We start from the raw sequence: 12,748 nt of genomic DNA, 5'->3' as shown, positions 1-12,748 counted from the left end.
TTATCTCAATATATAATTTTTGTCATTTAACAGATAAACTTAAATATATATGAGACGTCACTATAAAATTACTAGAAGAGTTCTGTGTATGGCTTATAGCATCCATCTTATACATGTATAGTATCATTTGCAAATTACTTAATTTGTGCTTGAAGTGTGTAGGTCTGTTGGTGTGAGGAACCAAGTATAACACCAGCTCTCTCTGAGAAGCAACCAAGTCTACTTAGTGGTTGAGTATTAGACTTATGCTGCATCATCTCTTGGTGGTGAGCTTGCAGGGAACAGAGAGCACCAACAGAATGGTAAGTAAGTTGATTGAGCCATGAAATTCCCAGAGTGGTGAGTGAGATGCCCTAGAGAGTCCCCAGGAAGGTCGTCATTCAAGAGAAAGCTCCTTTGGTCCAGATTTCTACAGTTACAAAACTCAGCAACCAGAATTCTATTCCACACCCTTCCTTCATTCTACTTTTGAGAAGCTGACAAATATCATTATAATAAAGTCATATTGTGGATTAATTTAAATTACACAATTTCAAGTAGATCCACAGATAGAACTCAATATCTCGCAATATTCCAGTAGGCAAAATGGAGACGCATACAGGAGAGGACACTGGCTGAAACTGGGTGGCATTAATGGGCTTGATTACAAGAAGTACAATCTCTGTGGTCACCAGTCTCCATCCTTGGAGCTGTGCTGCTCAACATTGCATAAATACAGAAGATGTGATCAAAATGTAAGGCTAATAGAAGCTTTCAGATATAGCTAAGATTTAAATGACTGAATCAAAATTTTCAAACCATTTAAATAGTCTAAATAAATTGTTAAAGTAACAAAATAAATTTATCAAGGATGAATGTAAAACTCCTAAAATTAAGTTATATGTCCACTGTAAGCTGGAGAAGAGCCTTTGTGGTCGATTCCCAACCCTATGAATTATTAGCTGTGTGACTATGGAGGTTACTTAAATTCTCTGAACCTGCTTTCTTTTCTGAAAAATAAGCATAATTATATAGCCTTTCTGTAAATTAGGTAAATATGTAAAGCACAGTACCTGCCTGTAAGTGAGCACTCAACAGATTTGCTAAATTGTTATTACTGTCATTATGTTAAGAAAGATACCCTGGCAAAATGAAACCAATAGCTGTCTTCAACTGCTTGAAGTACTGTCATATGAGAGGAGCAGCAACACTGGGTTCCTCCATCAGGCAGAGCCAAGGCCAATAGGCCAGTGGGTGGAGGTTGCAATTAAGGTGTCCAGGGACAGAGTGGAATGCTGCTGGAGTAGTGGGTACAGACTGACCTCCAGATATTTTTATTCCAGTGCAGCATTTCTGAAGGCTAAACCTGAAAAACATCACCCTGTTTTTCTCCTCAAAGTGTGCAATCAGAGACCAAATTAGTCCAAGGTGGTACAGAAAAAAATACCTGCTTTGGGTGGTGTTCAATTTCGCTAGCTGCCGGAATGCAGTATACCAGAAACGGAATGGCTTTTAAAAAGGGGAATTTAATAAGTTGCTAGTTTACAGTTCTAAGGCCAAGAAAACGTCCCAGTTAAAACAAGACTGTAGAAATATCCAACCTAAGGCATCCAGGGAAAGATACCTTGGTTCAATAAGGCCAGTGAAGTTCAGGGTTTCTCTCTCAAGTGAGAAGGCACATAGTGAACATGGTCAGGGTTTCTCTCTCATTTGGAAAGGCACGTGGCGAACATAGATTCATTTGCTAGCGTTCTCTCCTGGCCTCCTGTTTCATGAAGCTCCCCAGGAGGGATTTTCCTTCTTTATCTCCAAAGGTCGCTGGCTGGTGGACTCTCTGCTTCTCGCGGCTGTCATTCTGCTCTCTCAGAATCTCTAGCTTTCTCCAAAATGTTTCCTCTTTTATAGGACTCCGGTAACTAATCAAGACCCATCCAAATGGGTGGAGACACATCTCCATCTAATCCAATTTAACAACCACTCTTGATTGAGTCACATCTCCAGGGAAATGATCTAATTACAGATTCAAACATACAGTACTGAATAGGGATTAGAAGAAACAAGTGGATTTATAAAATGGGGTTAGGATTAAAACATGGTTTTTCTAGGTTACATACATCCTTTCAAACCAACACAGGTGGGAATTCAACTAGATGGGCTCCAAGCCCCTTCCAGCTCTGAGAACTTGCAATTCTTCACTTCTACACTTCCTGCAACTTCAGTACTGAATAACAAAAATGGGTATTTAAAATTATGTCCCTGAAGTGCCTTCTTTTTATTATTATACAAAATGAAATATCTTAGAAGGCTCTCAAACTTGCTTTATTCATTTAGCTACATCTGTGCCAGTTTGAATCTGTGGTGTACCCCAGAAGAGCCATGTCCTTCAATCTTCATTCAATATTGCTGGGTGGAATTTGATTAGATTATCTCCACAGAGATATGACTCACCCAATTGTGAGTTTTAACCTTCAATTAGAGGAAGATGTGACTCCATCCATTCCAGGTGGATCTTGATATGTTTACTGGAATCCTTTAAAAGAGGAAACATTTTTTGGAAAGAGCAACAGAGCCATGAGAACCACGAGAGCCCCTGCAGCCAAAAACTCTTGGAGATGAAGAAGGAATACGCCCCCAGGTGAGCTTTATGAAACAGAAAGACTGGAAAGAAAACTAGCAGATGTCACCATGTTTGCCATGTGCTTCTCCAGCTGAGAGAGAAACCGTGAACTTCATCAGCTTTTCTTGCGTGAAGGTAACCTCTTGTTGGTGCCTTAATTTGGACGTTTTTATAGACTTGCATTAATTGGGACATTTTCACGGCCTTAGAAGTGCAAACTTGCAGCTTAATAAATTCCCCCTTTTAAAAGCCATTTGTTTCTAATATATTGCATTCTGGCAGTTAGCAAACTAGAACAACACCATACAAGGTAGGTCCACTCAAGCCCTCCACTCCCACTTTACACTGACAGTCTCAAAAAATTGATACCACCTCCCAAAAAGTTCGTAATATACTTTCAAGAAAAATTTGTCTTTGTGCTTTGTGTACAGAGACTTTAGTCATTTAAAAAGAAATTTCATCTTTATGCAATCAAATTTGTCAGTCTACTCTGATGTTTCTAATTGGTTTCATGCCTTCTTAATGTTCAAGATTATAAAAAATATCTCCAAGGAAGCCCCCTACTCTCTGGAAGAACTAGCTCAACTGAGGCCAAGACTTCTCCATAGCCATGTTTCAGAGCCCACAGGCTCAAATGAAGGCTAGAACCAGGGATTGGAAATGAAGAGAAAAGAAGTTCCCACACATAGCAAGATCTTCAATATATGGGGCTAAATTTCAGCTGCACAAGACATTATGGCCTGAGTAAAAGGAACAATGTATGCACAATTCTAATCTTCTAGCATATATCCTCACTTCCAGCAGTATCAACAGTGGCACTGATAAAACTGGAAAGTTCTTCTCCAGTCTAGGATGTAAATAACTACTAAAAAGACAAGTAACTAATGAATTCATTTAACGTACCTAGGAGCACTCTCATACCATTTCCTTTCTCCATCTCAGTCTGCAAAATCCCTTCATTTCATAGTATCTCTTTTTAACTCTGATTATATATGTTCATTGTATGAAATTTGGAAAATAGCTAAAGTTAGCTTTTAATCACCTTTAACTCCCCCTAAAGTAGAACTAAATAATGACTTCATTCCAATCTTTTTCATATGTTTGTATATTCAAAAAGATTATATATATATAACATTTATTTTGCAACATTAAATTTATAAGATTTCTAACAACTGTCACCTGCAACTTTCCATTGCAGTATGAAAATGTTCCAATTCATTAGATATTATTCAAAATTATGACACTACAAGAACAGAGTTTACTTTATTGGACAATTCTCTATTTTAGCTATTTATCTTGTCTCCAGTCTTTTAGTATTATGTATAACGTTGAAATTTAAAAAAAAAAACTTATACATAGCTGTTTGTGTGCAAAGCAATTCTTTCTTTAGGATAAATTCCTAAAATAGATCTATTACTGGGTCAAAATGATTTAAACACTGAGAATCCTGATAAATAGTAGTAAATCTACTTCCAAAAACTCGCACCAATATACTTAAAGCTGTATATGAGAGTATTTTGTATTGCTCAACACTCTGTCAAACCTGGTGAGTATCTCATTATTTTAAATCTGCCAATTTAATGGTCGAAAAATATTTTTTATTTTGCTGTGAATTATTTGATTACTTGTGCAATTGAACATTTTACTTATTTGTATTGGCCATTTTATCTTCTATGAATTGTCTGGTGATCCTATTTGCTCACTTTTCTACCTGGATATTCAGCCTTTTCTTTTTGATCCTTAGGTGTATTTTTATATTTGAGGAGTTTTAACTCTTTGTCATATGTAACTATTTCCCAGCATATTTTGTTTGCATTAAATACTATTTTTACATATATTTATTTAATCTCATGAAATATATTTTGATTGTCTAATGGGAGTGGAACTCTAAATCTTTTTTTCCAAGTAGTTGACCTAGTGTTCTAGCACCATTCGCTGAATAATCCTTCCTTTCCCCACTGATGTGAAATGCATATTTCATCATCCATTAAATTGTTTTTAAATATTAGATCTGTTTCTAGTTTCTCTTTTGTTCTTTGATCTATTGTTTCCACACTCTTTGATTTAAAATTTATTCGTAATACCTTTCATCTCGTAGAGCAAATACACCAATCCTTAAAAATTTTTGTCTATTTTCACTCTTTTATTATTTTTTTTATTTAGAATCACTTGGTCAAAAAATTCTAGTATAATTTTGTTTGGAAATACATTATATATTTTAAATAATTGTGGAAAGTGTGCTTTTATAATGCCAAGTCTTTACATTTATGAACATGGTGTCTCTTATTTAGTTAAATGGAAAAATGGTTGGTTTTTCATATGTGTTCTACAAATTTTTTTAATTTACTATAAGATATTTTATATACTGTGATGAATATGATATTTTCTCCCGTTATATTTTCAGGCTGATTATTTTTAACATTTAGACCATCTATTGGTTTATGGTTTTATGTTGTAACTGGTCAATTTAATTCAAACTCTTATAATAGTCCCAATAGCATTTCCTATTTATTCTCTTGAGTTCTTTGGGTAGACAACAAAACACTTACAAATAATGATAATTTCTTTCACAACATTTTGGAAATTAGCATGTTATTTCTTGTGGGTTTTTTTTTTTTTTTTTTACATTTTTTTACATTTTTTACATTGCCTAAGACTCACAGTGGGAAAAAAGAGCTTTCTTATCTCATTCTTCAGTTTAACAGGAATGTCTCCATTATTTTACCCTGAAGTCTGATGTTAGGTTTCAGTGTAAAAAAACAGGCCATCTACCAACTTAATAAGAATTACGTATTCTTATTTTTGCAAAAACTTTCTTATCATGAATAAAATTGAATTTTACCAAATGCCTTCTGGAAATTTGCCAAGATGAACATATTTATTTCCTATCCAAAGGTGTATTGATGTGATATATCATATTAATAGTATCCTATATCACGCCATCATCTCATTCCTGCAATAAACCCTCATTTAAATTCAGTTATACTATTCCGTCGAGATTTTGCAGAATTTTATTTGGTAGTATTTTATTTAGGATTAAATGCATCTATATGTGTAACTGGGATTGTTTTGTAATTTTTCATACAATTTTGACCACAATTCATGAAGAATTATGCAAACTTTCCAAAACAAATAGACTTGAGTAGTCGTTTCATGAGTGTTTATATAACATGAAAAGTATCTATTCCCTGGAAGTTAAATGAACTCGTCACTAAAACTGTCTGTGTCCCAGACTTTTTCTTTTCTTGTCTTACTAGCAATTCTTTGAGAACTCTTACAATTTTTTCCATGATTATCAATCTATGCATGCTTTAAACATCTTATTGAGTCAGTATGCCACTCTTTATTTTCCAGAAAATAATGAAATTTACAAAAATCTACAAATTTACAAGCACATTATAATCATATTTATTCTCATTTACTCTTCAATAACTTCATATCTATTCTCACATCTTTTTCCATTTCTAATTTTATGCATCTGTGTTTCCCCTTGGTTTTTTTGTTTGTTTATCTTTTGGGATGTCTTTATTTATATTGGGTTTTTTCTTCAAACAATCAATTTATGGATTTAAAATACATTTTACTATTCTTCTGCTTAATTTCCTAATGTATCATTTTCGTTTTCCCGCTGTTCTTGCTTTGCATATGTGTTTATCCTTATTGTCTCTTTTTTAACTTCTCAAATAGCATATTTCTTTGATTGTTTTCCTGTATAGTAATGAATGAATTTAACTTCCATAAGAGTTGATATGCAGGGTTCTCATCAATACTAACTAAAAAGCAAGAGGCTTTTGATTCCATGTTGAATGCAGTTTATTTCATTGAGTGACTTTTAATTTCGAAAAGGTTTAGGGTTGTTGTTTAAACTTTCGGTCAAGGTGGAAGTGGTATTCGGGTGGTGCCAGTGGTACCTGATTTCCGTGCACAGAGATCAAAGGGAAGGGTTATAGGGTAGAAGGAACAGCATGAAAAAGGACATGGACTCAGGCATAGTCAGAGCTGGCAAATAATCCAATTTGTCTGTGCTCTCAGACCATGAGAAAGACACCGACCAGACAATGGATCACACTAAACTGTTAACATTCTTGCCTTTCGTGCCAGTCCCATTGGCACTCATAGAGAACTCTGATTAGTTAAAAGGATAGGGTCTCTTCCCCGCCCCCTCCTCCTCCTCCTCTTCCTCCTCCTCCTTCTCCTCTCTCTCTGTCTCTGTGCCCATTTCTCCATCTATTTCTTCTGAAAAAACTTTTTTAAAAAGCAAAAGTTTCTAAGAAATATATAGCGCTGTTTTAAAATCTTAGAGCAATGCTTTCAAATTATGTAGATTCTAAATAAGAATCTCACACCATCTACACAAACAAACATGTACTTGGGTATCACAGAATCATTTTCTCTGCCCACACACTGACAAGAAGCACAGACTCAGTGGTCGAGTGCCAGAACTCATAGAAGGTTCTTTCCATTAGAAAACCGGGGCCTGCGAGCTGCCAGCAGCTGTCACCCCAGGGCCTGCCATCATCAGCCTGCCTGCTTGCCACCATTCATAGCTGAAATGCTGGCATCATGGATAAAAGTCATCCTGGGAACCAAAAGCCTATATTAAACAAAGCACACTTCAAAATCTTCCTGTGAACTGCATCTCAAGCCACATGCTTTCCACCCTTTCAAATCTAAATCAGCTTTTACTTTTGGATATGGCTTCATGTTGCTCCTTTTCTTTTACCTTTGACCAGCTCTGAAGTAGCAAACAATCGCAATGTACATATATAAAGCGAAAGAGAAGGGGCATTAAAGACACCACCCATGAAACAAGTATTTCCCTAGCAGCTGATGAAGAAGCTCCTACAAGTCTTTGTGCTTCTATCCACACCAGCACCATGGCTGGGACTCCAAGGCTAAGGATTTGAAATTTCGCATGACATTATGCATTCCATGGAACATTATCTACCGATATCCTACCTTGGGCAGTTTAATCATTTCTTGAAAACAATGCAAATGAAAAACAAAGTTATTTTGACCAGCTCCAGAGACTGAAAGGCCTTGGCTGCTTCATGGCAGACAATAGAAGAAAGTCTGCAAACAGATAAGAAAGAAAACATGATTAAATCACAGAGGTGACATTAAATCAATAGAAGCAGTGCAAGATCAATATTCCTTTGCCCGGGGTAACAGCAGTGGGCTTGTGCATATTTTCAGATTGCTTCAAGATTGTTTCCTATTTGAATTGTACAAAAAAATAAAAAGACTCTGGAGGACAATGGGGGAGGGCTGCTATTTTCTTAAATATCTAATTGGATTCTTCAAGTATGGTTATATTTTTCTTTCTTCATGCAGCAGTAAGACTTTCAGTTCCGTGCACATATGAGATGCCAATTCCAAGTGATAGCATGGATAGCTGGGCAATTACCAGATAAAAGTTACTCTGAGTTAACCAACAGAAAAATTAAGGAGCTTCTATTTGCCAATTTAATGGCCAGGCTGGTGGAAATCCAGGTCATGCAAACAACTCACTTTCGATGCATTGACTTTGTATCATAAAACATTTAATGGTGAACTTGGCTTCATGGAACCGATTTCCAAATACAGGAACAGCAAATTCAATAAATATATATATATATATATATATATATATATATATATATATATATATATATATATTAACTGAGGAAGTATCAACAAAGAAGAAACTTCAGATTAAGAAAAAAGAAGCCTGTGGGGCAAAAGAATGCATTGATACATTTATCAAGCATTCTGAAAAAACATACCTAAACAATATTATGTGCAAGAGAATGTTTTATCAGTAAAGAAAACCCAAATACAGCACAAGCTATATCCTGCCATCGATCTGAGCACGGAACAGGGGCAGGATATGACCATGGGTTTGCATTTGTTATTAATAGGAAGGCTGAATTTTCAGGACAAAAATAACATTATCCTCTGAACCAAGGAAATGTGAAGCTGTAAATAAAATATATGCAACAGCTAGATGAGAAGGGAGTATATCTGATATTGCTGTTCAAAAGATTTTACGATCCAGGACTCAGTGAAAGCTCCATGCAAAAAAAAAAATGTGCCTGTATTCTAATCTGAGAGGTTATAATTCAGCAATAAATGATAACCTGGGCTAATTGTCCAGAAATACTGAATGTAGGTTAAGAGGAATGCATAGTTTATCCTTTTACGTGGCTTTTACAGAGTCGAAAGAAAGAGTATATACTGGTACCTCCAGGATGATTCCCTGGTACCAATGGAGAGAGGTAAAGGCTGGGAGAAAGCACTAAGGACACTGAAATGCTGGGCCTCTTTTGCTTGAAAAATCTAAAACATTAGGAAAAAAATATAGTTCCAAATCTCATTGATACTATAGCTGCCATTATCATACCAAAAGAATGTGGTGGTATAAGGAAAAGAATGATAGACCTGTGTTCTGGACCCTAAAGGCCGGAATCCCTGTTATCCAAAATCTGAGGCAAACGGCTTCAGCCTCTGAACCTGTTCTCTCACTGGAGAAACAGGTATGATCACCTGCTTCGCAGGGTGGTTTGAAGCTCAGATAACCTGTGAAAGGGCTTTGCGAGGTCAATCCAACTAGGACCTATTCGTTTCAGAGTACTTTTGTTATGATTCTGGTGCTTTATTATTTGCTAAATCTTTTTGCCATTTTAAGCATTGTAGACCACGTTGTCTAAGCATACATCTGACTCAATTTTACTCTTCCAATAATCCTCAAAATCGTAACATATAAAAACAGTGGGATGTCTAGTAGTCATCTGACTGACTCTTTTTTACTTCTTTACTGAAAGGATGCTTCTTTAAAAAATAGTTTCGGGGCGGGCCGCGGTGGCTCAGCGGGCGGGAGTGCTTGCCTGCCGTGCCGGAGGACCCCGGTTCGATTCCCGGCCCCAGCCCATGTAAAAGACAAACAAACAAACAAAATATAGTAAAAACGGGAAAATGTTTAAAAATGTTTCCCTTTCTTCCATCCTTCCTTCCTTCTCTGTCTTTCCTTCCCTTCCTCCCTCTCTCTTTAAAAAAAAAAAAAAAAGAAAGAAAAAAAAAAAATAGTTTCGATCTCAATTTTCATTTTTGGGAAAGTGAATAAAACCAAAGCCCTCAATGAGCTCAGCCATAGAGTAGCGATGTTGAGTCCCCACCCCACGCCCCACCCCTGACCACTTCAGTTGTGCATAAAGACAAAGAAACAAGCCCCAGCAATGCATGGTTTCGGAGCTCTGTGTAACTTGTTGCATGGTATTCCAGAAGCTCTGAGGAGGGACTAGGTTGGCAGGCTGGGCAGGCTTCACAAAGAGGTGGCATTTCCACTGGGTCCTGAAGGATAAGATGAAAAAAGAGAGGAGGCAGCATTCTAAGCCAAGTGACGTGTTAAGCTCAATACCAAATCTCAAGGAAGATGCTCGCTGGGGGCAAAGTAAGTACCTGGAAGAGGCATGGGGAGGGGAGAAGGCAGAGTTAGAAAGAAATAGCTGGAAGAGTATGCTCGGGGCACCTCATAAAGGCCTCTGAATGCCTTGCTAAGGAGGTAGACAGACAAAGTGATCCTGTCTGTATCTGAGGAATCCACCCTTTGCCTCACCCACCAAGAGAAGAAGCAGACTGAATGAATACATTTTTATTATTAATTTTTAAAATTTTACTGATCCCAAAAATCCTTTTAAGGGGAATGAGAACACTTAGAATATGTCCCCAGTCTTGGAAGGTTGATATCCAGGAAGACAATTCTGCCCCCCTGCCCTACAAGGTCATTCTTCAATGTGTGAGAATTAGGGCACTAGGCTGAGTGAACTTCGAAACACTTTTAAGCCCCCTTTCCTGAGAGTGGCCAAAGCTCAGGGCTCTGTCGGGAAAGAATCAGCGGCTGGGCTTGCCTCAGCAGCTGTCCCCTCCCATCCAGGCTCGCCAAACCCCGATAAGATCGCAGCCCTCAGGGTGCTCCTTCCTAAGATGGTTCCCTGCAAAATTCAGAGTTAATTAATACAGGGCCATGGGACAGAGCCCGACAGTGGGGGTCTGTTGTTCCCCAGTTGTGCATGAACGATTCCATTTAATATTCATAAACTAAGTTATGCCTGTGCATTGAAGGGAGGCTGGGGCCAAGGGGGACTATTTTGTTGGTTTATTTCATGTGCTCAGGAGCTCCTAAGGTAGGTGAGAACAGGTGAGCCTGGAACAGGTAAGGTGGGCCCCACCTAGGTAACCTACCCCCACCAGAAGGCTGATGCCTGTCAGCCCCCACCACTGGCTTCAACCTTCTTGGAGAAAGAAGAAGGTCTAATATCAAACTTGAGTCACTCTATAGTTCAAAAAAGAGCCTCAGGGAACCCTTTGCCCATGCTAAATAACAGGCAATGTCACCATTTCACCACTTACCGAGTGTCACTAAGGGCGAGAGACATTCCTTTCTTATCTTTGTATCCCCAACAGCCCCAGAAAAGTCTATTCTTCCACAAAGTAAGTGCTAATTAAACATTTGTTGAATGAATGAATGAGTGAGTAGATGTGGTTAGCAGTGGGGAAACAAGAGCAGATTCTGACAGCTAAAATACATCCAGGCCACAGACAGACAAACTTTTTCTGGAAAGGGCCAGAGAGTAAATGTTCTAGGTATTGTGAGACCTATTGTCTGCCATAGACAATGTGTAAATGAATGAGTATGGCTGTGTTTCAATAAAGCTTTATGGACACTAAAATTTGAATTTCATATAGTTTTCAAGTGTCACAAATTATTCCTCTTTTTTTTTTTCGACCATTTAAAAATGCAGAAACTATTCTTAGCTCACCAGCCATATAAAAACAGGCGACAAGTCAGATCTGGCCCAAAGTTGCAGTTTACCCACCTCTGATAAGGGTATGAATGGCCAACATAACCACAAAAATCCAAGGAATCCTGCAAAAGAAAGGAGGCTGAGTCATACTTTCATCCTCACATTTCTTCCATGGCCCCAAACTGTCTCCTTTAACATCACAGGTCCCAAATCCAGGCTGACACTGCTTCCTCTGAAGCCAAAATCTGTTACTGGAGTCTGCACCCTTCTCTTCGCACTACCACCCATGCATAGGGTTTAGAAGCACTGAGCTAAGGTACTAGTACTTTCTGTGAAAAGATTCTGAATTTTTTTTTTGCAGGGGGCATCCTATTTATTTACTAAATAAATAAATAAGAACTCTAAAAATTGAAAATAAAATCAACTGTGTCTGCTGCTTCTCTGCCCTCCAGTGATGGTGCTAGACCCCAAATGAGCTTTAGAGCTAGCCCAGGCCAAGCCACTTGAAACCTGAGGCCCAGAGAGAGGATATGATACACCCAAGTCCCCTGACTCAGCCCTGGGGCTTCCCACATCAACAATCTGCCATCTCCGGCCTCAGGAGGGCAAGTCAGAATTTCCAAGAATGTGCAGATTGGGTGAGAAAAATATAAGTTTACTTTACATAAATTATACCTGTTTTTCTCAGCTGCTAAAAAAAATACCATACAATGGGTTTGCTTAAACAATGGAAATACATTGACTCACGATTTTGAGGCTAGAAGTCTAAAATCGAGGTGTCAGCAAGATGCTTTCTTCTCAAAGAACTGAGGTGTTCTGGGTTTGGCTGCTGGGGAGCCTTGGTCTTTAGTTTTTCTGTCACAAGGCAGATGCCTCTCCTGGTACCTCCCTCCATCTGACTTTCACTCTGTCTATAAAGAATTCCAGTAATCCAGATGAAAATCCAGGCTGATTCGGTGGAGCCACACCTTAACTGAAGCAACATCTTGAAGAGACCTTATTTACAATGAGTCTACACCCACCACAGTGTGGACCAAGACCAAGAATATGTCCAAACTGGGGTATGCAATTCAATCCATATCAACATCTTAATGAGTTTTTGAAAAAAAAAAAAGTTGTGGTTATGGTTTCTCTTATTACCACCAGCCAAAGTTGCTTTCAGAAAGGGGTGTTGCACAGCCAGTGTGTCCTCTGCTATTGTGAGGAGATCCTTGTTGGTATAAATCCTCCTAGAAGCCAAACTGGGGGCCTATGGCAAGGTGGCGGAGCCTCAGTCATGGGCTCTGCCAGAATGAGCCCGTAGGAGAGCTTCCCCTTGGGAACTCACTCATTTCGAACAATCTCCATTAATCAGAGCATTTCTGATAAT

General features: G+C 38.1%; 1 long non-coding RNA gene across 2 annotated transcripts in view; it reads right to left on the bottom strand.

The window, feature by feature from the left end:
• The window catches only part of LOC143674832 (uncharacterized), a 132,077-nt gene that overhangs the window by 53,738 nt on the left and 65,591 nt on the right, over window positions 1-12,748 (bottom strand). Inside the window, exons 3-4 of one of the 2 annotated variants that reach the window (XR_013171228.1) lie at window positions 11,395-11,501; window positions 7,556-7,669 (exon numbers count right to left, since the gene is read on the bottom strand). This is a non-coding gene — a long non-coding RNA (uncharacterized LOC143674832). The remainder of the gene's footprint in view (window positions 1-7,555; window positions 7,670-11,394; window positions 11,502-12,748) is intronic. The other variant, XR_013171229.1, reaches the window with a different exon arrangement.

Source organism: Tamandua tetradactyla, chromosome 1 (assembly GCF_023851605.1).
Source record: "Tamandua tetradactyla isolate mTamTet1 chromosome 1, mTamTet1.pri, whole genome shotgun sequence".
Taxonomy (NCBI): Eukaryota; Metazoa; Chordata; class Mammalia; order Pilosa; family Myrmecophagidae; genus Tamandua; species Tamandua tetradactyla.
The sequence above is the reverse complement of the archived record's forward strand: the minus strand, read 5'-3'. Positions and strand labels throughout refer to the sequence as shown.